The sequence below is a fragment of the Ceratotherium simum genome, chromosome 36, assembly GCF_057802395.1.
Source record: "Ceratotherium simum simum isolate JZ-2026a chromosome 36, ASM5780239v1, whole genome shotgun sequence".
Taxonomy (NCBI): Eukaryota; Metazoa; Chordata; class Mammalia; order Perissodactyla; family Rhinocerotidae; genus Ceratotherium; species Ceratotherium simum.
The window spans coordinates 13,465,931-13,492,891 of record NC_141935.1 but is presented as its reverse complement, the minus strand read 5'-3'; positions in this window follow the sequence as shown (position 1 = coordinate 13,492,891).

Genomic DNA, 26,961 nt, shown 5'->3' with positions numbered 1-26,961 from the left:
TCTTCCTCCTATTTTATGTACCACAAGACCTGGTGGTGGTTTTCTCCTCCTTTCCACTTCCAGGCCATTTCTTGTCCCTCTATTCTCAAACAAACCAACAAAAAGAATATTGCTTTCATTGACAGCCCTTGGACCATAGCACTTCCTCGTTACAACCATTTATAAACTTCTCAGTCATTCTTAAACATTGGAGATTTTAAGACCCTAACACCAGCCCTGCTAGAAATCTCTCAATGAATGTCCCTACTTTCGCTGTTGGTTATTTAAGCAACTGTGTTAACAAAACATCCAATTTATTAATACCTGAATCTTATTTTCGAATAACTTTTTCTCCGTCTCACCTCAGTTTCTCAATTCCATGTTTATAGCCTAGAATCTCTTACTACCAATAACTTTGCAGGATAAAAAAAAAAAATTTCAATTTAAAGTACTCTGCTTACTAACCACCAGCGCCCATTTTTCCTGCTCCCTTTCAGCAGTAACCTAAATTCACCATTACCCACTTTTATTACAGTCATTAATTCATTGATCTTGACACTTTTCACTATGCATTACCCTACACTTGTTCTGACATCTCTCTATATCTAGAACAGAGTCTATGTGACCAAGGAGGCCTTAACGTTGCCCTCAGCTCGACTACACTTTAGACAGGTTTCTTTCTGAAGATAGACCCCTAACCTCCCTTTTCTTAGAGCATTTACTTTAGAACACTTGAAATTTTAAATTCTTTCTCTGCCACTTTGAGATGTAAACCTCTCAGCCTCTTGCCAGTTTTACAACCTAGGAATGTCTTTTCAAGGAGCAGGGAGCCATCCTTTTGAAATATAATCATCAAGAAAGATAGGGCCCCATCTCAGAGTCTCTATGGGAGGGTGGGAGCCTAACATCTCCCATGAGCATTAATTAGCAGGTACAGAGGGTTTAATCACATTGACCAACCCACCAAAGAGTTTACACATTGCTTCCACCACCTCATCTCCCATTCTCCTTGAATCCACTCCGTTCAGGCTTTCCACCTTTCCAAGAAACGACTTGTGTCAATGTTATCCATGACCTCTTTGTTGCCGAAGCTTTTATTCAAATAACTTGTTTCTATCAGATTGATCTCTCAATTAACTACTCTCTCTCTCTTTTTTTTAAATATTCTCTTCACCTTGTTCTGTAACAACACATTTCTGGCTAACCTCCCATATTTTGACTAGCTTTTCCAAGTCTTCTTGGCCATCTTCTTATCCTTTCCCCAATCCCTAAATATCCTAGTTCCCCAGGATTAAGCAATAATTGGCTCAGGCTCTATCTTCTTTCCTACCTATTCTCATTCATTAGGGAATATCCTCTACTACCCATAATTTAAATACACTAGTGGTCTATTTTGTCTCTATATTTCTAGGCTTGACCTTTTCCCTGAGCTCCAATCTGCTATATCCAACTGTCCATTTAAGATCTCTACTTTCGTTAAAAAAAAATAAACTATTTTTTTTTTTTTTGTGAGGAAGATCAGCCCTGAGCTAACATCCATGCTAATCCTCCTCTTTTTGCTGAGGAAGACCAGCTCTGAGCTAACATCTATTGTCAATCCTCCTCCATTTTTTCCCCCAAAGCCCCAGGAGATAGTTGTATGTCATAGTTGCACATCCTTCTAGTTGCTGTATGTGGGATGCGGCCTCAGCATGGCCGGAGACGCGGTGCATCGGTGCGTGCCCGGGATCTGAACCTGGGTCGCAAGTAGCAGAGTGCGCACACTTAACAGCTCAGCCAAAGGGCAGGCCCCCAAAATAAACTATTTTTATATTGAATCAAAGTTATTTTGACTTTACTGACTGCACCAAAAGGTTAATGGAAGTATATCTAAATGAGGTAAAGCAAGACAAATATCTCTAATCACAAAAGTAAGTAAAATGTTTCATTAAGCATTGCTCAATAAGGTACCTATTTTTAGGGTATAAAAATTGTTAGGATAATCTTTTCTAAACCAAATTAATGCTAATTACATACTATTAAAAAATATGTGAGTTTTATTGTTTTGGTATAAATCTAAGGCTTACTACATACTTAAGAATCAACATGAATATAGAAGCCCAAGTTTTAAAGCTCTATAACTCCTCTGAAACTTTAAGAGCTTGAACAAAAGTCATGGTTTTTAAACAATGTTCCACAGGGTCCCCTAGTTCTTTGAAGAAGATATCTCAGGGATTCAGTGGAGGATGAAGAGAAGCCAGCTATGTAGGTTCCACCTCCGGCATCCTCCTCGACTAAAGTATTTTTCTTTTGTCTGCTTTACAAATTGAGCGTTCCTGTAAAATTTGATTGGACAACATTTAGGACTATAGTATATATTATGAGTTTTTGATTTTAAAAATAGATAATCTTCTATAAAACCAGTTAATCCTAATGGCATATTACTTAATGCCATCGCACTGTAAATGTTGACTCTGCTTGAAATAACATTTAAATATGCTGTCCATTGTCAATGAAAATCAGTATTTGGCGTAGAGTGGAAGGAGCACTAGGACCAGGAGATCGTTCTTCAGCCTTCTCCCTTCCGCTGATTAACTCGGTGAACATAACTCATCCTGCGTTATGGGGCTCTTGTGAACATTAATTAATTTAATTCCATGTAAGATTCTGGTCCTATAAGTTTAGTGAGTGCTTGGTGAAGAGCTCAGGGCATCTGTCTTAATTTTGAATTCAAAAGGAGTATATTTGGTGGAAGACAATCTCAGCTCTATTACTTATTTCACTCATTAATTTAACATTAATTTATCAAATGTTTTTTAAGCACATTATGAATACATATCAGTTTTGCATTGATTGGGGATACATTAACAGTAAAATAAATATGATCCCTGCCCTCATGAAGGTTATGTTCTAGAGAGCAACAGACACTAACTAAATATTTTTAAAAATATGTGTGTGCGTGCACGTGTGCATGCACGTGTGAAATTTGGTAAGTACTACGTAAGCGTTACCAGATGACATGATGCTGTGTAGCTCACAGGTGAACTGGAGTGTAGAGAAACATTCAATAATTGGAAAGTTGAACCACTAATAAAAGAAAATAGTTGTATATCATTTTAAGTTACTAAAATCATGATTATTTAAAAATAAAAGCTGCCTTTATATTTAAAGTACAAGCAATAAAGTGTTATTCCAAGAAAACCTCTGGGGGAAGTTATTTTAATGACTATAACAAGATAAATTATAATTGGGCTGTCTGTGGTTACGTGTACTGTGTGCTTTTGAAGCACTCGCGTTGCCTGAGGGTATATTTCTTACATTCTTAATTATTCCTAACAAGTTTTCTTTGGTATTAATTTAAAAAAGTAAGAATGAGGTAAGTCAATTTCAGCTTAGCTCCTTTTCAAAGGATCATTGAATGTAGAAAACACGGAGACTTTACTATATCTAGAAGTTATAATGATTAATGCTTAGATTTAAATATTAAACAAATAAATAAATATAATTGAATACAAAGTAAAGTAAGATTTTATTTTGGTGCTAGGATGTTTGAAGCTCAAATATTTCTACAGTCAAAATCCTAGTACTGTTAAAATTATCCTACTCTCATGCAAAGTCAAACTTTCAGATTTTTCATGTGGAAGTAGAAAGACAACAAATCTATATATTAAAAATTAATCAGAACAATATGTTTTCAGAAGATAATCTTCCTCTTTTTCTGTTGTCTTATTCCAAACACTAACTTAAAACAACGAAATTGTGCTCTTTTTAATACCATAGACATAATCGCTTTTCTAATAACAATATTTCAATTACCTAAAACAAAGGAAATTAACCAAATTATTTTACTTACTAGACATAAGGACTAGGAGAAGGCTTTTTGTCCATGCACCTCATCTTCCTTCCCTCATTTTAGATCTTCATTCTCTGAAGAGAATTCTGAATGAATGAATTGACTTTATTTTTGATCGATGTAGTTAAATGTCAACACATTGTCAGCTTCATTGAAGTATTTTGTCTTTTTTTTGCTTTTTCTTTATTCCTTTTAAGTCTCCATTATTCACTTTTCCATAGGTAGGTAGAGCCAAGGGCCAAAGAGAAAATGTTTATGCTTCAAAAAATTTCTATGTAAAGGCTGTTAGAATTATGTTATAGGTCTATCTGGGCTACATAATATTTAGAAAGAAAATATACATCTGAGGTAGTTTGATCATTCTGATTAAGGATATGTGCATCTTCTCAGCTCAATCTACTATCAGTGACTAAAAATTCATTTTTTTTGGCTTTGCTATATAGTTAGTCATTATACTGTGTTAAATATAAAAACTAAAATTGCTAACGATTTTGCAACATTTTCATATTTTCTCATGGGAGCTAGTGTCCTGATATTAAATTAAAGTTTGAACTTGGAAAGTCTTCAATGTATTTTCCTATCTTATTGCCTAAAAATATTAACAATTACCTTTAATTGTTAGGTGTATGAAAATGTATGTATATTTTTTCCAAGAATTTGAACGTGGAAATCAACTGGATATGTTTGAATCCTGGATCTTCTATAGTCTCTTTATGTTCCCTTGGACAAGCTGTTTAACCTTTTTGTCTCAGTTCCTTCATCTGTAAAATGGGGTAATAATAGTGCCAAAAGAGAGCCAATTAAAATCTCATAGATTAGTATTATGAGCATCATGCGATCTAATGGTTGAGGGAGGAGGAATATTTTAAGGAATTGGCTCAAGCGACTGTGGAGGCTGACAAATATAAAATCTGCACAGGAGGCCAGCAGGCTGGAGATCCAGGGAAGAGTGGCAGTAAAGCAGTCTGCTGTCAGAATTCCCTCTCCTCAGGGGAGGTAGATCTGTTCCTTAAGGCCTTCAGCTGACTGGATGAAGCCCATACATATTATGAAGGGCAATCAGCTTTATTCAAAGTCTACTGGTTTAAATGTTAATACCATCCAAAAAATGCCTTCACAGAAACATCTAGAATAGTGTTTGACCAAATATTTGGGTACTGTGGCCTGGCCAAATTGACATAAAATTAGCCATCACATCAGGCTAAGACATAATATTATCCTATAAATTTTATCTCTTGCTTCTCTCAGTCAAAATTATGTTGTCATGTTTGGTTTATTTTTAGGGGAAGATTTGCCCTAAGCTAACATCCGTTGCCAATCTTTGTCCTGTTTTTCTTCCTCCCCACCTCAAAGCCCCAGTACATAGTTGTGTATAGTTGTAAGTTCTTCTGGTTCTTTTATGTGAGCCACCACCACAGCATGGCTACTGACAGACTAGTGATGTGGTTCCATGCCTGGGAACTGAACCTGGGCCACTGAAGTGGAGCATGCCAAACTTGAACTGCTAGGCCATCAGGGCTGACTCTGTCACATTTGTCTTTCTTGCTATTTAGTATTCTTTTATATCCATATACCATGAAAAATGAGTTGTGCCTAATATTTGGCTATTTTAGATAATGCTGCTGTGAACAGTCGTTTCCAAATATTTTGGTGCAAAAGTACACAGATTTCTCTATGGTATATATAGAGGAGTCCACTCTCTGCCTCAAAGGCTTATGCATCTTCCAATTTTTAGATTGTGTCAATGTATTCTAAGGAGGTGGTATTGATTTATACTCCTATGGGCAATAGATAAGATCTCCAGTTGCTGTACAATCTCACCAACTCTTAGTACCATCAGATTTTTATTTTTTGCTAATCTAGTGAGTATGTGGTAGGGTATACAGTTTGCTATGGTTAGTCATGGTTTATATCCATTTTCCCAGCATAATTGTTATTAGCAGCCAGCACCATTCTCAAAACTGTCTCAGTTTAGAGGAGAAAGTTTATGATCAGATGATACATAGTCTTATCCCATTGTACTCTGAATCTGCATTCCCCTGATTAATGAGAATTTTGGTCACCTTTCTTATGTGGATTACACATTTTGAAATCCTCTTTTTCAACATGCTTCTTACATGCTTAGGCCATTTTTCTATTTGATTGTCACATGGAATGAATGTTTGTGCCCTCCCAAACTTATATGTTGAAACCCTAACACCCAAGGTGATGGTATTTGGAGATGGGGCCTTTGGGAGGTAGTGAGGTTTACATGAGGTCATGAGAGTGGAGCCTTCATGATGGGATTAATGGCCTTCTTAGAAGAGGAAGAGAGAGATCTCTCACTCTCTCTGAGTGGAGGTACTGAGGAAAGGCCATAAGAGAACATGGCGAGAAGCTGGCAGTCTACAAGCCAGGAAGAGAGCTCTCACCAGTAGCCCAATTCTTCTGGACTTTGATGTTGGACTTCCCAGCCTCCAGACCTGTGAGAAAATAAATTTCTGTTGTTTAAGCCACTCAGATTATGGTATTTTGTTATGGCAGCCCAAGCTGACTAATACAATTTTCTGCTTTGTTTTTTCCCTTACGATTTTTTCTTTATATACTTTAGATATTGGTCTTTTGTTAATTATAGATGTTTAAAAATATTCTTCTGGGGCTGGCCTGGTGATGTAATGGTTAAGTTCGCACACTCTGCTTTAGTGGCCTGGGGTTTGTGGGTTCAGATCTCAGGCACGGACCTACACATCACTCACCAAGCCGTTCCACATACAAAATAGAGGAGGATTGGCATGGATGTTAGCTCAGGGCCAATCTTCCTCATCACAAAAAAGAAAAAAATTATTCCACTCTGAGGCTTCTGTTTACATTCTCTTAATAGTTTCTTCATATACATATAAGGTTTTAGTTTTAGGAAGCCAAATTTATCAGTAATTTCTTTATGTAATTTTTAGTCTTTCCTACTCTGAAGGCTTGACTAAATTTTCCTACCTGATTGTCTCAAAATATTAAGTATTACCCTTAATTTTTAGGTGTATAAATATATTTTTTCCATGAATTTTTCAGAGTTCTTTTCATATTTAATTATCCTGGATTCCTTTCTCTTCCTCTTGGTTACATTTTCTTGATCTTTTTAAAAAGATTATGTCTTCATTTTCTTACTTGAGCATCCCCAAAACATTTATTTAAAAATCCTAACAGTCTTTGTCATAAAATTATTTTTATTTTGAGAGAATGCATGTACTTATTGTAGATTTGTTGAAATAACTCTATTAGTATTGGTTTCTATTAGTAATTTAGAATTTTAATGTCTAGCATCATTTGAGCAAGTTTTATTTTCCAAATTACCGTAATTTTATTCCTCTATTTCCTTGTTCCCTTTGCTTCATTACCGGCAATTTTGCCTGTATGCACCACCCCCTCTCACCCCATCCTGGGTTCTCAGCAAGAGAACTGTCTTGGGTCTTCCAGCTACCAATCCACAATTCAATTCAGTGCGTAATCTTAAACCTCTGCCTGTTCCTCCCCTGTCTCTGTTCCACAGTTTGACAATGAACAATAGATAGAGCCAGACATTGTTTTACTATATTTCCAGAATCTTTTCACAAGTGAAGAAACCCACCCTACTTCTTAGCTAAAAGTAAATAACCACAGAAAGAGTGGTCCTCTGCAAAAGCTAGATTTGGGGCCCTTTCTGCTTCCGTACCCAGTGCCCAGAAGTCTTATGGCTCTACTCCTGATAATTTCTTTGCGTTTCTGCTCAATTTCCTGGCCATGAAAATGTAAATTTTATTTTTTAAATAGACTCTGATGCCTTTTTATGCTTTATTTTTCATTGATTTTTATTTGAGCAGAAAAATATATCAGAGTATCATCTTCCTAAGCTATTCTGGCTCAAAGTCTGGTCTTATTTTTTAATAGAAGGTATTTTTATTCAGAAATCAATTTCAATTAGAAATTGAAAATACGAAGAAATATTTTCTAATCCCTCAATTTCATGATGTTAATCTTCATCCTTTGACCTCTCTTTTGTAAGGTATAGATGTGTCGCTATGTAGCCTTCCCAAATCTCTCACTTACCCACCAACCAGATATGTGCTCTCCTGATCGGTGCATGGTGGGGAGGATTTATTCTTGCTTCCGCATAAGGACTCAGGTAGAAAGAATGGGGATCACCAGGAGGCATTTTTGTTTTGAAGAAAGGAATTATCACTTTGAGCCTGTTTTAAATAAAACATTCTTGGCTCTTAGCAAACATAGAGACATAATGAAAACTTTCAGGCATTTTTTTTTTTTTTTTTTTTTACATCTTCAGGTACTAAGAGATATTATTTTCTGGTTTCTAGAGAATAGAAACTGATGGAAATCTCCTTTTTTAAAAAACAGATGCAGGTTATATATAGAAAAATATAGCTCATGGATTATTCCTAAATTTTAATTTTGTTCTATCACTTTAAATAATATGAACAAATGCAATGTGATACATTTATACTTACCCTCCAGTAAGTGGATGTTTCTAGTCTGAAGGGAAAAGTATCACATTTTTAAATTTTATAGCATCCATGAATTCCATGATTTTTGATGCTAATTCAAAAAACCTAATATAATATCTTATTATGTTAGACAAAATAGAAATATGTTTTTCTTTTACTTCTTAGGTAAAAATATAGATGTAGAATATCACATCTAATTATCCACAAAACTCATTTGGTCTTTTATACTCTTGTTAGCCCTGTAGTAATAAAGCTTACTACATAAATCAGTCAATCACTTCCAAGTTTCAATTACCTAGTTTTAGTTATAGTCAACATAACAGAAATAGAATAGAGTAACCGTATATGTTTAACAGGTGCACTTTTAGGAATTAAGTAATATCAGTAGTTACTAAAACAGTTTTTAGTAACTGCTAATTTAGTAACTCTTAATACCAATTTTTTTAATGAAATTTTGCTTATATGCTGTATCTAGAAGCAGATACATAGTTTGTATATAATTATTCCCAGAAATGTATAAGAAATTACTATTATTTGTTTACAAACCAAAACACATATTAAAGTCAATGGATTTGGGATCATTCATTCTGTAGGGTTTTAAGTACAAATGGTACACTCCTGACTTGAAACATACAGAAGAATTGTAAACTAGAGCAGTCCAGCTTGCAAACGTTAATTTCATGACATTCTAACATGACTATAAAATTTCTTTAACTCAACATGCATACTTATTACAAAATTCCTTAAGAATTTTTCATCATTCCCCTATGTAGAGTTTGGAACACTTTTCAGAAACAGCAACCATACATTTTGCCATGGTATGACTGATTAATAAAAATGTTTATTAAAAAAACCTTCTTTATAGGATTAAAAAAGTACTAAAAGAAACTAAATCTGTGATTACTCATGTACCAATACTTTATTTTAGAAATTTAAAATTACTTATGAAATAAATACTGTGGAATACCATTTTAAAAAGAGCATTAAAAAGATCTTCTATTTAGGGGCTCTCTCCGTGGCATAGTGGTTGAGTTTGGCCTGTTCTATTCGCAGTTCGATCCTGGGAGTGGACCTATACCACTCATCAGCCATACTGTGGGAGTGACCCACGTACAAGATAGAGCAAGACTGGCATGGATGTTGGCTCAGGGCCGATCTTCCCCAAGCGAAAAAAGGGGAAGATTCGCAACAGATTTTAGCTCAGGACAAATCTTCCTCAGCAAAAAAAAAAAAGAAAAGAAAATGTATCTTCTATTTAAACAGTTGAAATTTTGTCTTCAATATGAGATGCAGTAGCTGATTTCATATTGTGATAGGGATTGGCTATTGAAGAAATTGCTGATTCAAGATGTGCTGTTCAAAAGCAAAGAATCTTTTTTCTTCCACAGACAAGAAAACAGAACCTTTTCAGTAAAAAGTGGCCCTCTAATTTCCTTCACCCTCCACCTTTACTCCTTCCCTTCTTATACACTCTAGTGTAGTTTATCTCTTTATTTGGTGTTTGAAATGGCATATTTAGAGTTGTTTCACCAACATTTACTTATCTCTTCTTCAATGTGTAAGAAGCTTCTCAAATTTTATAGGATAAAAACGAAGCTCTTGACTCTCCTACCCCAACCTGATCTTCTCATATTAGAATTCACCATCATTCACCTGATTTTTCAACCTGGGAACAGTGTTAGTGCCTCTTTTTCAAAACCCAATTGCAATTCATCACCAGGTTTTGTCAGTTCTACCCACCATTCCCCGCTAAAAAATATTTCTCGAATTCATTCATTTCTTTCCAACTCCACTGACGGTCCCTGGTTCACGATGTTACCACTATAATAGCATTGTAGCCTACCTCACTTTCTTCATACTCGGTCTTCTCCAATCCATTCTCACAAGAGCAATTCGGATGACCGCACTTTTCTGCTTACATCCCTCAATGACTTAGCACTTTTAAAACAAACTCCAACCTTCTTAGAAAGATCACAAGTCCTTGAATGCACTAGCTAGTTTGCAGTCTTCCATCCTCACTCTCTTCCAGCAAAACAGACTTCCTGCCTGGCTCTCTATTCTTAGAACACTGCATTCTAGTACTACTTCCAGGCAAATGAATATCCTGATCCCCCTCCCTGGAATGTTCTTTCCTCAGATGTTTGTTCGAATGGCTCATTCTAATCTTTCAAGTCTCAGCTCTAAGGTCACCTCTTTGGAGAAACCTTCCTTGATTACCCTATCTAAAGAAGCTCTCCCTGTTCTCTCTCCTTATAACCCTATTCTTTTTCTTGAGAGCATTCAACACGATCCAAAACCAATCCAATTATTTGTTTCTTGTTTATGCTCTTAATCTCAGTTAGAATATAAATTTCATGAGTGAAAATATTTATCTATGTTATTCATCATTTGATTCTGGTAGCTGATATAGTAGCATCATGCTAGTAGGGGCTCAGTAAATATTTGCTACTTGTTTCTATTTGGAGGCTGCATAGCATAAAAGCTAGTACCACACACCTTGGAATCACAGCAACCTCATTTCAGGTCCTTTTTTAACTTTTGTCCTTGGGCAATTGGCTTAGCCAATTTGAGCCTGATTCTTTTTGTTTGTTTTTGTTTTTGCTGAGGAAGATTTGCTGTGAGCTAAGATCCACTGCCAATCTTTCTCTTTTTGTATGTGAGCCTCTGCCACAGCATGGCCACTGACAGATGAGTGGTGTAGGTCCATGCCTGGGAACCAAACCCGGGCCGCCAAAGCAGAGTGTGCCGAACTACCACTAGGCAACCAGGGGTGGCCTGAGCCTAATTCTTCATCCTGATTATATATGTTAAAATAATGATCAATAACATTTATAGAATCTTTGACATTTGTAAAACATTCTGTTGGAGATTTAAATGGATCAATTATTTTACCTGTTACAATAATCCTATGATGTAGATATTATTAACATTCGCATTTTTTAGGTGAAGACTGAGTCCAACAGAGTTAGTAACTTTCCGAAAGGCACATAGCTTACAGTCTTATTCCAGAGACCATACTCTGAGAATGAAGTGTGATGCTATCCATGGTGATGGTGGTTATTATGGCTATCACTGAGCCAAGAAAGTATTACTAAGACTGGAAACTACTTGAGTTACATTCTTTTAATGAAAACTCAAAGTTTTAACAGGCATGCGACGTGAGTTCTGGGGCCTTCTCTGTATTTTCCTGCACACCTGATATGAATCATTACACCTGGTTTCTTGATATCAGATCAAAAAACTTCTTTTGATTGTGCACCATCCCTTAAGTATGATTTTCACTTTTCACATCACTGTCTTAATTAAATCTTTTGAAGTTCAATAATATTTACATAATCAGATTTTATTTTCTCAGATTTTTTGACATCTTACAAATGAAGTAAGCACTCTTATTTAAAAATGCACATACAGCCATTACATCTCATCAGAGACTACATATTCCCAAGAAAAAGTGAAGCAGTTAAAAATTTAAATTTCAAATAAATATTTCATTTTTTGGATATACTTGTGTGTTTCAAAACACTGAAGCTAAAATTATTGAAATAATAATTGAATAATTCCCTACTTGACTGTTTCAGGTCAAAGACATATTTTCTGTATCCAGTTAGAATTTATTTCACTCTTGTTTAAGCTGTTATAGTAGTTTATTCACACCACTTAACCTATCATCAATTGGGAACTGTTATGGTGTTTTGTTTTGTTTATTTGTTTGTTTTGAAATTTTATATTCCCCATTAAATTCTGAGCTCCTCACAGACAAACGATGCACGGCCAGATAGATTAGCTGCATTATGACCAAATGTCTTCCTTCTTGTCATCTTACATTCTCTCTCTCACAAACTCCTAAATGTCTACTGGTTTCCACATTTTCCCTAATAATAAAATATGGAGAAAGTGTAGAATAAGAGGTGATTCATGAAAATCTATCTGGGGCTCATATTTTGGTGCTCTGATAGTCTTCCTGCTGAGAGGGTCTGCTTTCTGGAAGGTGGAAGCTACAATGTAGGAATGTAAAGTAACAGAACAAGTCACATCAAACAGTAAGTAACATTCATAAGGTATTTAACTGGGTTTTCAATACAGGCAGTTAAGAGACACAACTTCAGGTCTTGCCCTGACAATCTCCTTTTGCATTAGCCTCTGAGTTAGAAACTTTTTCCAAGTATACCATGACTATTAGTGAGGGCAGCAACAGAAAGAATGTAAAATAGTCATAATTTATCAATGATCACTCTTTTCCCTGTCTACACCTCCTCCCCCCAGGGCAAATTTTGAAGGACAGCTACAAAGGACCATATTTTATCTATTATGATCCCAATAATATTCACTGACTAAAACTATTTCTTTACTATAAATAATTTTTCCTGTAATTACAGACCCAGCTTTCTCTTCAAATAATTTATATCTAATGTAATGCTTGATTGGTGATGATAAAATTGGCGTATGCAAAGCACCTCATGAATTACAGTGGTGCAGAAATTTCAGCCCTGTGCCTGAGTACAACCACCTTAATGAATGGAGCATGTCCTTTGTAGTGTGTTCAGTAAGTATTTACACACGTTACCTCCTTTAATACTAGCAAAAAAATTATGAAGTAGGTACTGTTTTAACCCCATTTTACAAATGAGAAAATTGAGGCTTTAGAGAGCTTACATAACAGTAAGTGATAGAACCAGGATCATTCCAGATTCTTTCTGACCTCAAATTCTGTACTTAAGTCTTCACCATCACTTGTAGTGCTTCTCCATTATAAACTGCAATAAATTAGGACTATATAGACGGTTTTATCTTTCAGTATCTTTCAAACTTTCCTGGAATCATATAATTATGATATATAGTAACACACAATATGTAGATACGTGAAATGAAGCAGATTGGAAGAAAGAATGTCAATACGGTATACTCCACTATTCTGTAGGGGGAAAATACCAGAGTTCTGTATTGGCTGTCAGAATTATTATAAATGGAGTATGCTTTCTTTTAATCCTTATGATGTAATAGCATTCTTTACCAATTTCCAACAGTTTCATTCTAGTGCGTGTGTACATTCTCCACTTTGCTGCCTCTGGGCTTTCATTATTTTTCTCTTCATTAACATCACAGTCCTTATTGGGGGGCTGTGTTAGGATGTGTTGGTGGTGTGCTTAGCACTAAGAACCCATGGGTGAATGAAATATTGCTTCTGTTTTCAGAGATATTATAGGCTAATAGTGAAAAACGACAGATAGATATGTAGTATTCAATGAAAATAAGTATTAGGTCGTAGAGAACTGTATATGACATCTTCTTCATTGCACACTCCTCCAAGAATCAGGCACGGAGACGAAGGAGGAGGAGAAGAGGAGGAGGTAGGAAAAGCATCAAAGCCAAGCACTTGCTCAGATTCAAATGATCTTCCAAAGTGTAGGTCAATTTTCACCTTCTCCACAATATTTTCTCTGACACCCCACTTGAAAGTCGACCTTCCGTTATCTGAACTTGCATAGTTATTTTGTGTTGGTTAGCATATATTATTGCTATGCATGACTTATTTTCTCTACTAGATTGGAAAATATATGTTATATACTCCATTTATTTCCTAGAATAATAGCATGGCTACATTAACTCAATAGACGTCCAATGCGTATATTTTGACTAACGAAATAAAATTACAATTAGAATAAATATAATCATGGAATGTCTTATGACATCATCTGTCAAATCTTATCATTCCTTGAGCTCTTCCCTCCACCTCCCAAAAAATACAATTTCCGTTATTGAGACTTTCTGACTTTCTTCTCTCAGATGTTTCATTGTCCTTCCTGACTATCATTAACAATGTATTTGCAACCTTTTTAAGCATTCTATATTTTGCCTTGCGTTTTATTGATCTCATACTGCATGGGATACAATATATTTACACATAACAAGGATCTATCTAGTATATTATTAGTTAAATTTGTATCCTGTGTTTTACCTGATTGTTTATTTGTTTTTAACCCCCTGGGATACGTTCAAGTGTCATGAAGATGCATACATCCAGTGAATTGAGTTAGGAACATTTTTCTTTCCTTAAGATGATGACACTAATTAAAGTCATAGTTTTTCACTGATGGCTTTTAAATCATCCAAATGTTTATTTCCAGATTTCCTCTAACGAATAGAACAAAGGAAATTATTTTCAGATTGGCAAATAACAGTAATGGTTTCAAGCACTCTATTTAGTTCGTGCTACACATATTTATCATTTTCACATACTATTTTGCAGTTAATTATTATATATAATTATATATATATATATTATTATATATATATATAAAATTATATATAATTATATATAATTACCCACATACTATTTTGCAGTTAATTATTTAGAACAGTAGGCTTCCCCCGCCCCCAAATAGAATAAACTAATTTCAATTTGCCTTCTAACTAGAAATAACTGCTAATAATATGGAAATTTAATGAACACAGGGCAAGAATTTTTCCCGGAAACTACTTCCATTATATTCACATAATATTCTTTAAAAACTACTACATTTCAGAGTTCTTTGGTAATGGAGGAAAGAAGTCATCATAATTTCACATAATCATGCTGTTTTTCTAAATAGTTGGTGACTGTGACAGGTCATTTTTAATCCAGCTAGCTGTTTACATTATGTTAATGTGAAAAACCCCAACTACGAATTTCCTAGCTCTTTGTGCTCAAATAATGTTTGTTCTTAAATAGCTTATTTCTTGATACACCAGCAAAACAATTTTAATCAGTTTATTGCCTATATCAATGTACTTGAACAGCAGGACAGAGTTGGTTTTAGGAAGTAGAGCGAAACTATCTTCAGTCTATTTTTTGCATTGGGTCCTGGAACATGTATAAGAATTGGGCAATGAAAGCCTTGTCACAGCATGGCCAGGCCCAGAGGCACAAATGAGAGCTGAAGCCTCTAACCTCAGCAGGAACAATTCGGGACAAGAATTTGCAGACACCACTGATGGCACGCTTATAGTGTCTGCACTGCTCATTAGGAAGAAAAACAGATGAGCATACTATATCAGCCAAAAATTTTGATAAGGAGAAACTTACTCCTGCAAATAATTTGAATCTTCACAGGTACATTATTTTACTCTTTTAGCTGGAGGTGGGAAAACACACACAGGCACACATATGTGTATATACACATGCACATAATTCAAATTACTTACCATCCTATACTAAAATTGTCCAATTAATCAGCCCATCTCCTTACTGGATTGCAAACTTAAGACACAGCTCTCATTATTTTACATTGTTTTATCTTTAATTGCAAGCTCTGTGCCTAGCAAATAGTTGGGAATGAAAATACATCAGTAGATTTGAGAGAAACTAAAACCAAGAAGTCATAGAAAGAAAATTTCCTTCCCTGGTGTTCAGAGAAATGATGCTCAAGAGGTTAACCAAGTCTGTGTGGTCCTTATCTCTGGAAATGTAGCACAGTCAGTAGATCGAAAGAGGTGAGACTCTTGAGCCACATCAGCCTGTTCCCTCTACTGCATCACTTCTCTCTCCTCTCTTTCTTGCTTATTATCTTTGCAGATGCTCTGGGTACCAAATATTTTCTTCATTGAAACATTTTTAAACAAATATGTAATGTTGATCCATTGTAACCTATAGAAATAGATATTTACATAAATCCGAATACAAAAGAGCAGTTTTAATTTATAAGTGTTCCTTTAAGCTGGCATGGTGACTGGGCTAGAAGAACAATGTCTGTGCAAATCAAAGGTGGACATAGCTCCCCCAAACCAGCATCTTGAACTTTATCCTGTTCCTCAAAACTCTAAGCCTGCCTCTGCACTGGTGCAGGGTTCTAATAATCAGAAAATGTATTGAAAGTCATGTGTTGTTGGCCTGCTTTCTACGTAGAAAAGGGTGTGGAAGACCAAATATATAGTTGAATATCTCAGATGTAGGAAAAAGAAATATATCACATCATTCAACATACAGGAGCAAAAGTATAGTGAAGCTTAGAATTTAAAGAAGCAGTTTGACTCAAGAACCAGGAAAAAAGTTAAAAAGCTGTCACAAGCGTTAAACAATTTTAATACAATGCTACTTGGATTGCAAATAAATAACCACATTTTGCTCAAATTGAAAAAATATCGGACAAACGTTGTCTCGGTTACTATTGCTGTCACAAACCACCCGGAAATGCAGTGGCATAAAACACTTTTTGTGTTATGCTCACAAATGAGGGGTCAGGAATTTGGACTGGGTGCAGTAGAAATGGCAGGGGTGGTTGTCTGTACTTTGATGTCCAGGGACTCAGGTGGAAAGAAAGAAGCCTAAGGGTCACTCGCAGCTTGGGGTCTGGAATCATTTGGATGCGCATTTTTTCACTCACATGTGTGGAAACTGGGGGATAAGCAAATGGTGTACTCAGCTTGGGACACTTAGACAGGGCTTTCCAGGTGGCTTTGGCTTCTCACAGCATGATGACTGGCTTTGAGGGCATACAGAGAGTGGTGGTTCCAAGCAAGCCAGATGGAAGTTGTATGGCCTTTTCTGATGTGTCATTGAGAGTCAAAGAGTGTCACTTTTGCTGGATTCTATGGGTTACAAGCAACTGAGCTCAGATTCACAGAGAGGGGACATAGACATCACTTCAAAGTGTTGGCACTGGTGATCTGTTTTCCACCGTCAATTAGCAGATAGACTAAATCAATAAAATCTTCTGTATTATCTTAAATAGAAGGGTAAACATTTTAATACTTGCAATTAGAAAAAACATATATAAATTTTTATTAAAAATACCAATAGCTAATGTTTCTAAACTAAATTTTAAAGGAGAATTTAAGACTAGTAAGAAGTGCTCACTTTCTTCCTATATTATTCTTCTGGGAACTTTTTCAAGAGTGATGTTGCTTTATTCCTGCTCTTAAGCAGCTCTCTAAACTTTGATCCAGCACTTTCTATTAACTCAAAATCTGTGGGGCTGTCTCAACAGTAGGATGATCTTCTGAACTGGCTTATGAGCAGCCTCAGTTCCTTGAACTTTAATAACCTCCCCACTTAAAGACTACTTAGTAGTCTTTCATCAGAGACCTGCCTTTCCACTTACAGACTTGAAAAGTTCCAATAATGTTTTTAGGAGCTAAAAGTCAGGTGAGAAGAAATATATCATCAAGCGATTGTTGCCTTGAAATCACCCAGTAGGAGACAGGGTTTCTAAGAAATTGTCTGGAATTAATTGCACATTTTTATTCCCCTTTACAAAGAGAGGTAGTGATACCTATGGTAGGTTAATACTTCCACTTGAGAGCTAAATAAAAGGAACAATCTTTCTGAACTTGGCAAAGCATAACAATTAATTTTGCCTGTTAGGATATAAATTAAACGTACAGCTACTAGTTAGCCTTTGAAAGCAAAAAGCTAGTCATTCTTAAATGGGTGCCCATGTAGGGTGCTCACGAAATACCAGATAAAATGGGATCTCTTCATTACCTGAATTAAAATTCATCTTTATCTCCTTAAATCTTATCAACACTTCAGAGTCCCATTTAAAAGTCAACTGCTCCATGACACCTTCCACATTGACTCCAATGTGGTGATTTTGCTTCCTTTTCCCTTCATTTTGCAGTATATATATGGCACTTTTCACAATGTATCCTAGACATTGGGTGCATATATTGTATTTCCTCTTTAACACTTAAACTCATTGGATAGCTTTCACAATTTTGTAAGGCATAAATTACAGTAGTTGAGTGGAAAAAGTACTTTTAATGCATTTGAAATGAATAGATGTTGCATTTGGTGCACAAAAAAATAACTGTATTTGCTAAGTAATGTTGTCTCATAAATAGAATGGAAAAGACCATGCTTGCTTGCCTCTCTCTCTCAAGCACACGCCCACATACCCTCCCCTCCATATACAATTTGTATTTACATCTGCTATGGACCGAATGTTTTTATGGTACCCCCCAAATTCGTATATTGAAGCCCTAATGCCCAATGTGGTTATATTTGGAGGTGGGGCATTTCAGAAGCAATTAGATTAAGAAGATGGAGCCCTCATGATGGGATCAGTATCCTTCTAAAAAGAGAAGACACAAGATCTCTCTCTCTCTCTGCCACTCAAGGATGCAGAAAGAAGGCAGCCATCTGCAAACCAGGAAGAGTCCTCCCAAGACATCGAATTTGCAGACACATTTATCTTGAACTTTCCAGCCTCTGGAACCATGAGAACTAAATGTCTGTTGTTTAAGCTACCTGATCTATAGTACTCTGTAATAGCAGTTCAAACTAACACAACATCTCTATTTATAAACACATATTTTATAACTTTTCTGCTTAATCTGTATAAAAATATGGAATATAATAGAATGATTTCTATGAGTAAATGAGTAAAAATGTAGCTACACCACATACTTTTTTTTAAAAAAAATTACGTTTAATATAAATAAGGGTGTTACGACTTGCTTTGCAAGAAACAGCGCAAGGCAGAAATAGCCTCCATGAGAGTGAGTGTGACATGTCAATGTGTTCAGTTAGAACATGGTGGTGGTTAAGATATTTCCTTTTTCAACTTGCCTTTCATATGATAAAGACTTTACTGATAATTCCCTTTAAGAGTTCCTGAAGCTAAAGTAATTTTGAGAGAAATATTGTTCTTATTTTTCTGATCTTCTTAAGGGAATCCTCCGATCCCAGCCTTTCTTGCTGTCTCCCCATGCTATTTCTTGGTCTGCCCACTTTAACATTTCCTTTGCTCCTCTCATGGCTGCAAAGAAAAAAAATACCAAAAAAAAAATACCTGAGTGACAATACTATTGGTGAAAATCAGTGTTGTATATTACAGACCTAGAGAACAGGATTTTCTCAGAAGTTCTACAAACATCAGGTCAATGATAAAATATTGTGGAATTTTTGAATTTTATTTGTTGATAAATGCTATACACAATTTAAAAATCAGTAAACTCAATACATGAAATGAAGTGCTACAAAATGTAATATCTAAAATACATGATAACCAACCAGAACTATAATTAAAAATAGTTTCCTATATATCTTCATTAACTGGTATGTCAGTCACATGTCTTTCAGTTTTCCTGGGGCTTAGAATATTTAATGGGGTAAGATCCTAAAATCTGTTATTTTACAATTAAATTTAGTGTTGGCTTCATGTTAAACAAAATTATTATGAATATATCAAATTCTTACTCTTTCATTTAGTTTTTGTGTTATAATAGAAAGCATTCAAAAAATGTTTTGTGTTTTTTCACATTAGACTATCCCAATTCTAATCTCATCTCTGTAACTTATTGTGAGACATTAGGCCATCACTTCCTATCTCTGACTTGGTTCCTTGATCTAAAATAATAGGATAACAAAATTTATCTAATCAACTATTAACCAAATGGAAAAGAAATATATATATGTATATGTTTGTCTACACACACACACACACACACACAAATCCTCAGACATCTGTCCTTCCTTTGTCTCTCCAGATCTTACATATTAGATCCTTTCCTCCTTCGTCTCTTATGATATATACAATAGACTCATGATCATTCCTGGGATATTTTCTTTAATATCCCTTGCATTTTCTTTCTTTTTACTTGTTTCTAAAACAATTGAGAGATTTCTTTCCTCTCTATCTACTTCTCATATTTTTTTTTAGTTTAAAATTTCTCTAAAAACCCATACTATTACAAAATTCTTCACAGATCTCTTATACCAGAGTATTTTCATTTTACTCTATTTTAAGTAAACTGCATATATAATCTTCCTCAATATCTGTCTTTATCACATCATTGCTTTAATTTCTGTAGCAGCTTATTACATTGGTGAAATCTACTGAAAAATAAGTAGGATTTTATATTAGAAGACAACAATCTTAGGTGAGACAAGATTTTCAAACCTAAATTTCCCCTTCAGTATATTAAGGAGAATAATGTCTACCTCAAAATGCTTTAAAATTAGTTAAATATGAATATATGTATAGAAATTATTTTTCAAATTTGAAATGATAGATGTGTATATGTATTTATGTAATAATGAAATAAACACATCAATCTGGTTAACTTCTTTCTTGTATATTGTCAATTTATTATTTTCCTTCATGCTCTAGTCATATGTTGAAAATTGGCTCCCCCAAAATTCCCTAAATATTACTTGTTTTTATAATCTAAATTCTGTACTACTCATTCGTATGTAGTGTACTGGGATCTCATTAATAGTAAGATCCAAATTTTCCTTGCTCTTTGCCTCCATTTATTAATGCCAAATCTCCAACTCTCCCAATATCTTAACACTATGATGTGACATGCCCAGAAGGATGTTTTATTTATGTTCATGAACAATTTTCCTACAGCAGCCACTGATAGTGTGTGCAGTTCTGCCTGGTATTTATTGTTTCCTGCCACTCCTCCATCTCTCCAAGTTTCCACTCCTTCTCTGTTTCATAGAACAGTCCCCACTGGGCCCTCCAATGACAGAATTAAGTGCTGTCTGTTGAGCATTCATTCTCTCTTCTTCCAGTAAATGTCTTCCTATTTTCCTTGGAGAACCACCCATCTCTGAGCAGTGTGATTTTGGAGGAGCCAATTTTACCTCCACCTCAGAGGTGAGCACATGGCCAAGTGTGGCCACAGAACAACATACACTCCTGGCTGAAGTGACAAATTAATTTATAGGCCTGTGTCTTAGAGTTAGTTCAGTTCTAATCCTGGGGCTTTTGCTGGAAAGTGTGGAGAGATACGCCCTCAATTCACCTGGTCTTGAACTTGGGAAAACAATAGCCTTGAGTCTACTGCTGGTGACAGTAAGTGAAGCCAACTCTGAGAAAAGCAGAGACAAGAGATGGAGAAAGACTAATTCCTTACAATGTTGTGTGATCCTGCAAAACAAACAGTGTGTGAAAGCTTTTCAGCCACTGTATTTTTCAGTTACATGAACCAAGTCTTTCTTTTTTTCTATCTAAAACTAATTTAAATTGGGTTTTCTGTGACTTACAACTAAAATAACCCTAAAATTCAGTTACTGTATTGCCATAGTTTTACCATTCATCACATTCTGATGATATCTTAGAGAAAAAGAGTAGGAAAAACAATTCTTTCCACATTGTTTAACTCTCAGAGTGTTGTTTCTACTCTAAATTTATAAAGACTCAGATAAAGTAGTTCATTCAATTTACCTTTTCAGTGCCTTCTATGTCAGGGATCCAGACATGTATCCAAGAGCTAGATGGTTTTGAATTCCTTCTATGCACTGACAAGGAAGTTTGGGACAGGTTCGACATAGTGAGTGTTTCATCCCTTTGGATGAGTTCTCTCTTAATATACTACAAATGTTCTTCTGTTGAGCTCTCCTCATGAGCTTGTTCAATTTATACTAGATATAGACTGAGTTTTTATTTAATTTTTAATCAGGCAACTTCTCAGCCTCTACACTTTTCTAGACATATTTGAATCTCTTATTGATTTAAGCCATGCTTGTTTCCATCTGTGTTCTTTTACATGTGTCTTTCTTGCTACCAAAATGTCTTCCACATTCTGTACTGGTCTGTATAATAGAGTAGCTATTTAAATCTAAATTAAATAAAATTAAAAATTCAATTCCTAGACAACCCCCCAGCTGGGAGAAAATATTTGTAAATCATATACCCAGCAAGGGGTTAATCTCCGTAATATATAAAAAACTCACACAACGGAACAAGAAAAAAGCAAACAACCTGATCAAAAAATGGGCAGAGGAAATGAACAGACATTTTCCCAAAGAAGATATACAGATGGCCAATAGACATATAAAAAGATGTTCAACATCACTAATCATCAGGGAAATGCAAATCAAAACTACACTAAGATATCACCTTACACCCATTAGAATGGCTATAGTCACCAAGACAAAAAACAACAAATGTTGGAGAGGATGTGGAGAAACGGGAACCCTCATTCACTGCTGGTGGGAATGCAAACTTGTGCAGCCACTACGGAAAACGGTATGGAGATTCCTCAAAAAACTAAAAATAGAAATACCCTATGAGCCAGATATCCCACTACTGGGAATCTATCCAACGAACCTGAAATCACAATCCAAAGAAGCTTATGCACCCCTATGCTCATTGCAGCATTATTCACTATAGGCAAGAAGTGGAAGCAACCCAAGTGTCCCTCAACTGACGATTGGATTAAGAAGATGTGGTATATATATATACGATGGAATACTACTCAGCCATAAAAAAAGACAAAATTGTCCCATTTGCAACAACATGGATGGACCTGGAGGGTATTATGTTAAGTGAAATAAGAAAAAGAAAGACAAACACTGCATGATTCCACTCATATGTGGAAGATAAACCAACACATGGACAGAGAGAACTGTACGGTGGTAACCAGGGGCAAGGGGGTTGGGGGGGTGGGCACGAGGGGTGAAGGGAGGCGTTTATATGGTGACTGACAAACAATAATGTACAACCAAAATTTCCCAATGTTATAAACTAAGATATCTATAAAAAAAATTCAATTCCTCAGCCTCGCTAGTCACATTTCAAGGGCTCAGTAACCACAGGGGTCTAGCAGCTACTGTTTTGGACAACACAAATATAAAACATTTCCATCATTGCAGAAAGTTCTATTGGACAAAACTATTCTAGATCATGTTTCAGAACCTGGTTTCAAACAAAAATCACATTTTAAAAATGTAAATTTCTGTGTTATACCCCAAACCCACTGAGCCGGACTCTCTGGGTGTGGGTAGGTATTCTGATGGCCTTTATTGTTTTAAAAAAAGAAAAGTTGATAAGAATTTGAGGCTACCTCCGCTGAGGCTACCTTCCTTTGTTGGGAATGGCACTAAGGATGTCCATCCCACCTCAGATATCACCTCCTCTGAAAATAAACTAGCTGGCTAAATTTACTATTTGGTAATTTCAAATGTTCCCTGTCACTCTTCCTCCAGTACTCAGTTTCAGCTGGATACTACACAAAGACTAAAATCTAAATGTCATCAACTTGTTTTTTATATGCCAACTCAACCATTATTACGTGATCTTGAGCAAATCACTTAACCTCCTGTATCCTTTTCTTCACATATAAGTAAATGGCAAGTGGATATGAATTAAATTATCTTTAAACTTCAAGCACCTACCATACCTGCTTTCAGTATCATCTTTCTTAAAAGATATCCATTACTGTTCTGCCTTTTTTTGCTGAAAAAATATTTTCAAATTTAATTGAATACTTATTTTTATTAATATGCATATGATTTTTAGTGATTAATGTAGTGTTTCTTGAAGACACATAGCTCCAATGAGAAGGAGGAAATGAGAAAAAATACAGAAGTGGCAAAAACTCAAAATAAAGAAATAAGAGAAGGAGAAAAATTAAAAAAAATGAGAGGTAGAATTTTATCCTGTAGTCTCTGCTTTTCTCCATCTTCTAGTTCCTGAGTAATATCCTTTTGGTCATTCACAATGAACTAAATACATTTTATTCTTCCTCTTTGAGATAATAACCCCAAAGGTGACCATTAATAAGAGATAGGGTGATTTTGATGATTATATGTTGCATCTCATGTCTATCTTATCCTGTTTTATATGCTTGGTTGTTAAAGTCAGTGTATGTAGACAATAGACAAATAAAAAAGGAATTTTATAGGTTGAATCAAATAATAAAACCTTAAAGGAAATGTGAAAAAATAGCAATATTATATAATGCATTTCTTTCCATTTAATATTGTAATTCTTATAGATTTTTTATTTTTAGGTCTATGATGTGCAATGCAATTCTGATCCTAACTACCTGGATTCAGGCCAAACTTTACAAGTTAAGGGCACAGACCTCCAAAAGACTGTCCTCACTGGTTGCAAGCTTTGAGGTTCCCAGGTCACTCACACTTCTAACCAACTGGCTACAAATTTGAGGTTTCCCATTACCCCATCAAGTTTGATAACTTACTAGAATGACTCACAGAACTCAGGGAAGCATTATATTTATGATCACAGTTTTATTACAGCAAAAAGGGATACAAATCAGGACCAGCCAAAAGAAGAGATGCACAGAGCAAGGTCTAGGAGGGTACCAAATTTGAATCTTCCATGTCCTTTCCACATCGAGTCGGGATGCATCATCTTCCTGGCACATCAATGTGTAGCAATATGCACAGAGTATTATTGTTAACCAGGGAAGCTCACCTGAACTCTGCTGCTAGAGTTTTTATTGGGGTTTCATTACATAAGCATGATTGATTGAATCATTGGCCATGTGATCGACCTCAGTCTCCAGCCTCTTTCGCCTCCCCAAGGTCAGATTGATGTTATATGTTTCAAAGCCCAACCTTCTAATCCATGGTTGTTCTTTCAGGCATGGCCAGTCCCCATTCTGAGTCATCTAATTAGCATAAAGTCAAGCGTGGTCTTGAAGGGCCCACCATAAAGAACAAGGACACTCTTATCACTCAGGAAATTCCAAGGATTTTTGGAACCATGGACATAAGCCAGGCAAATAATCGTACAACAGATGAAATACTGATTTTATCTATATCTGCATAAATTTTTTTAGAATCTACTTGATAGCAATTTACTTGAATGATGAAGGAATTGTGCAAATTATATTGTGTCATGGTAAATTGTTATCAATATTTATTTCCACTTTAAACAATAATCTTATGGTTGAAAGTAATGACATAAATATTTAGCCAACAATCTTTGGAAGAAATAGTCCTGATTTGTGGCATTTTACACTTTCTGTTGTACAAACTTCAAGCTACAACTTGCCATTTCTAAAGGTGGCGTTGGGCAGAGTTGCACAGGATGCTCGCCAGCTTGTCTGAGCTGGCTCCAGCACCCCACCGGCTAAGAGCACTATACAATTGTAGATTGATTCATATAGCTTGATATATTTCAATGTTTTAACTATCAAAGATTACAAAGAAATAGATATTAATTCAGTTTGTGATCCAGCTGGATTTTAGCTAGTTATGTAAGGTCATGTTTCAGATATTGCTTCCTACTAATAGAGATGGAAAACAGCATCTATACCATTGATCAAGTTTCCTTTCCTGGAATATTCCAAGCTTATCGCTGGTTTATAGCTCTAACAACTCAGAGCTCTAGCTTATAATTATTACTGGCGTTTCTCAATACCACTGAAGGATTTTTTTTTTCTATGCCAATTACAGTATTTGCATTCTTATCTGTATTCCTGGAAAAAAATGCAGTAGGTGGAATTTTGCCTGCAAATGACTTTTTACCTGGGATTCCAGGCACTTCTGGATTAAGGCTTTTAGAGAAATTACTGGAGTCAAGAGCAGGAAGAGATGGTAGACTATTAGAACATTACTGACTTAATTTTCCAAGAATGATTCAAATGTTTTTTGCCTTCCAAATCCCTGTTATTGTTATTGCTAATATTCTTTCTACACTGTTGTCTCTTTTCTAATCAAATCTGCTTTTTTCCTAAAATAACACTTTCTACCTGCATTATTTATTCAGATTGCCTTTGAGTTTTATACGTATATCTACCTCTACGAGTCTGTGATTGTTAATTTTATGTGTCAACATAGCGAGGCCTATATACCCAATTTTTGGTCAAATACCAGTATAGATGTTAGTGTGAAAGTTTATTTTAGATGTGATTAACACTTAAGTCAATAGATTTTGAGTAAATCAGATTCACTCCATAATGCGAGTAGGCTGTGTCTGATCGGTTAAAAGCTTTAAAAGACTGAGGTTCTCTTTTTCCTGAACAATGGGCTCACTCTGCTCACGGCCCTCAGAGCCAATTAATCACAATGAGTTAGGGATCAACAAATGAAGTTTTAATTCGATTAGCCGGCATAACCGGGGACATGGTAGACTAATGTCTCAAAAAATCACTTTCAAAGATTACAGAATCTTGAGATAGTTATATAGGGAAAATGCGCAGTAAAGAGCTGGTCCAGGGATGTTGGTCTCCAGGCATGACAGGCTTCATGCATTATATTGTTCCATTCTTCTGTCATCTGTGATGGATACCTTGTAGGTATGTTTCCCTCCTGTGGTCAGCCTGTTCCTGGAAAGAAACTCATAGAACAAAGTCTTTAATTTATCAAGCTATTGGGGAGTACATATGTAAGCGGAGGCCATAAATCAGGAGAGTATGTGAATTTTTTGGAATACACATGCAGAGCAGCAGGTAGTCACACAGAGGAGGGGCTGGGGCCATGTAGTGTAAGAAGATGGCCTCACTTATGTTCACTTACACTCTGAGGAAGAAGGAATTCTGCCTGCTGACTGCCTTTGGACTTGAACTGTAATATCAATTCTTCCCTGGGTCTCCAGACTGTCAGCAGCCTGCCCTACAGATTTCAGACTTGGCAGTCCCCACACCTACGTGAGAAAATACATCCTATTGTTCTATTTTTCTGGAGAACCTTAACTAATACTATGTCCATGAAATAAACAGGTAATTCCCTGTTTATTTCACTAGCAGTACAGCAATACAGATACTCGAGGATAAGGATCAAGTAAAACCTTAACAGACACAGACAACAAACCCATGTACATGTAGCTAATATTAGAGAGCAGGCAATCAGGATTAAATTCATGACTTGTTTAAAAAGAACTTTCGCTTTCATTTTTTTCCTAAGGAGAACTTCTAATAGAATAATAATCCATATACTCCTATAATATACGACACTTAATGTCAATGCAGCATGAACATGTCGGCAACAACATGTAT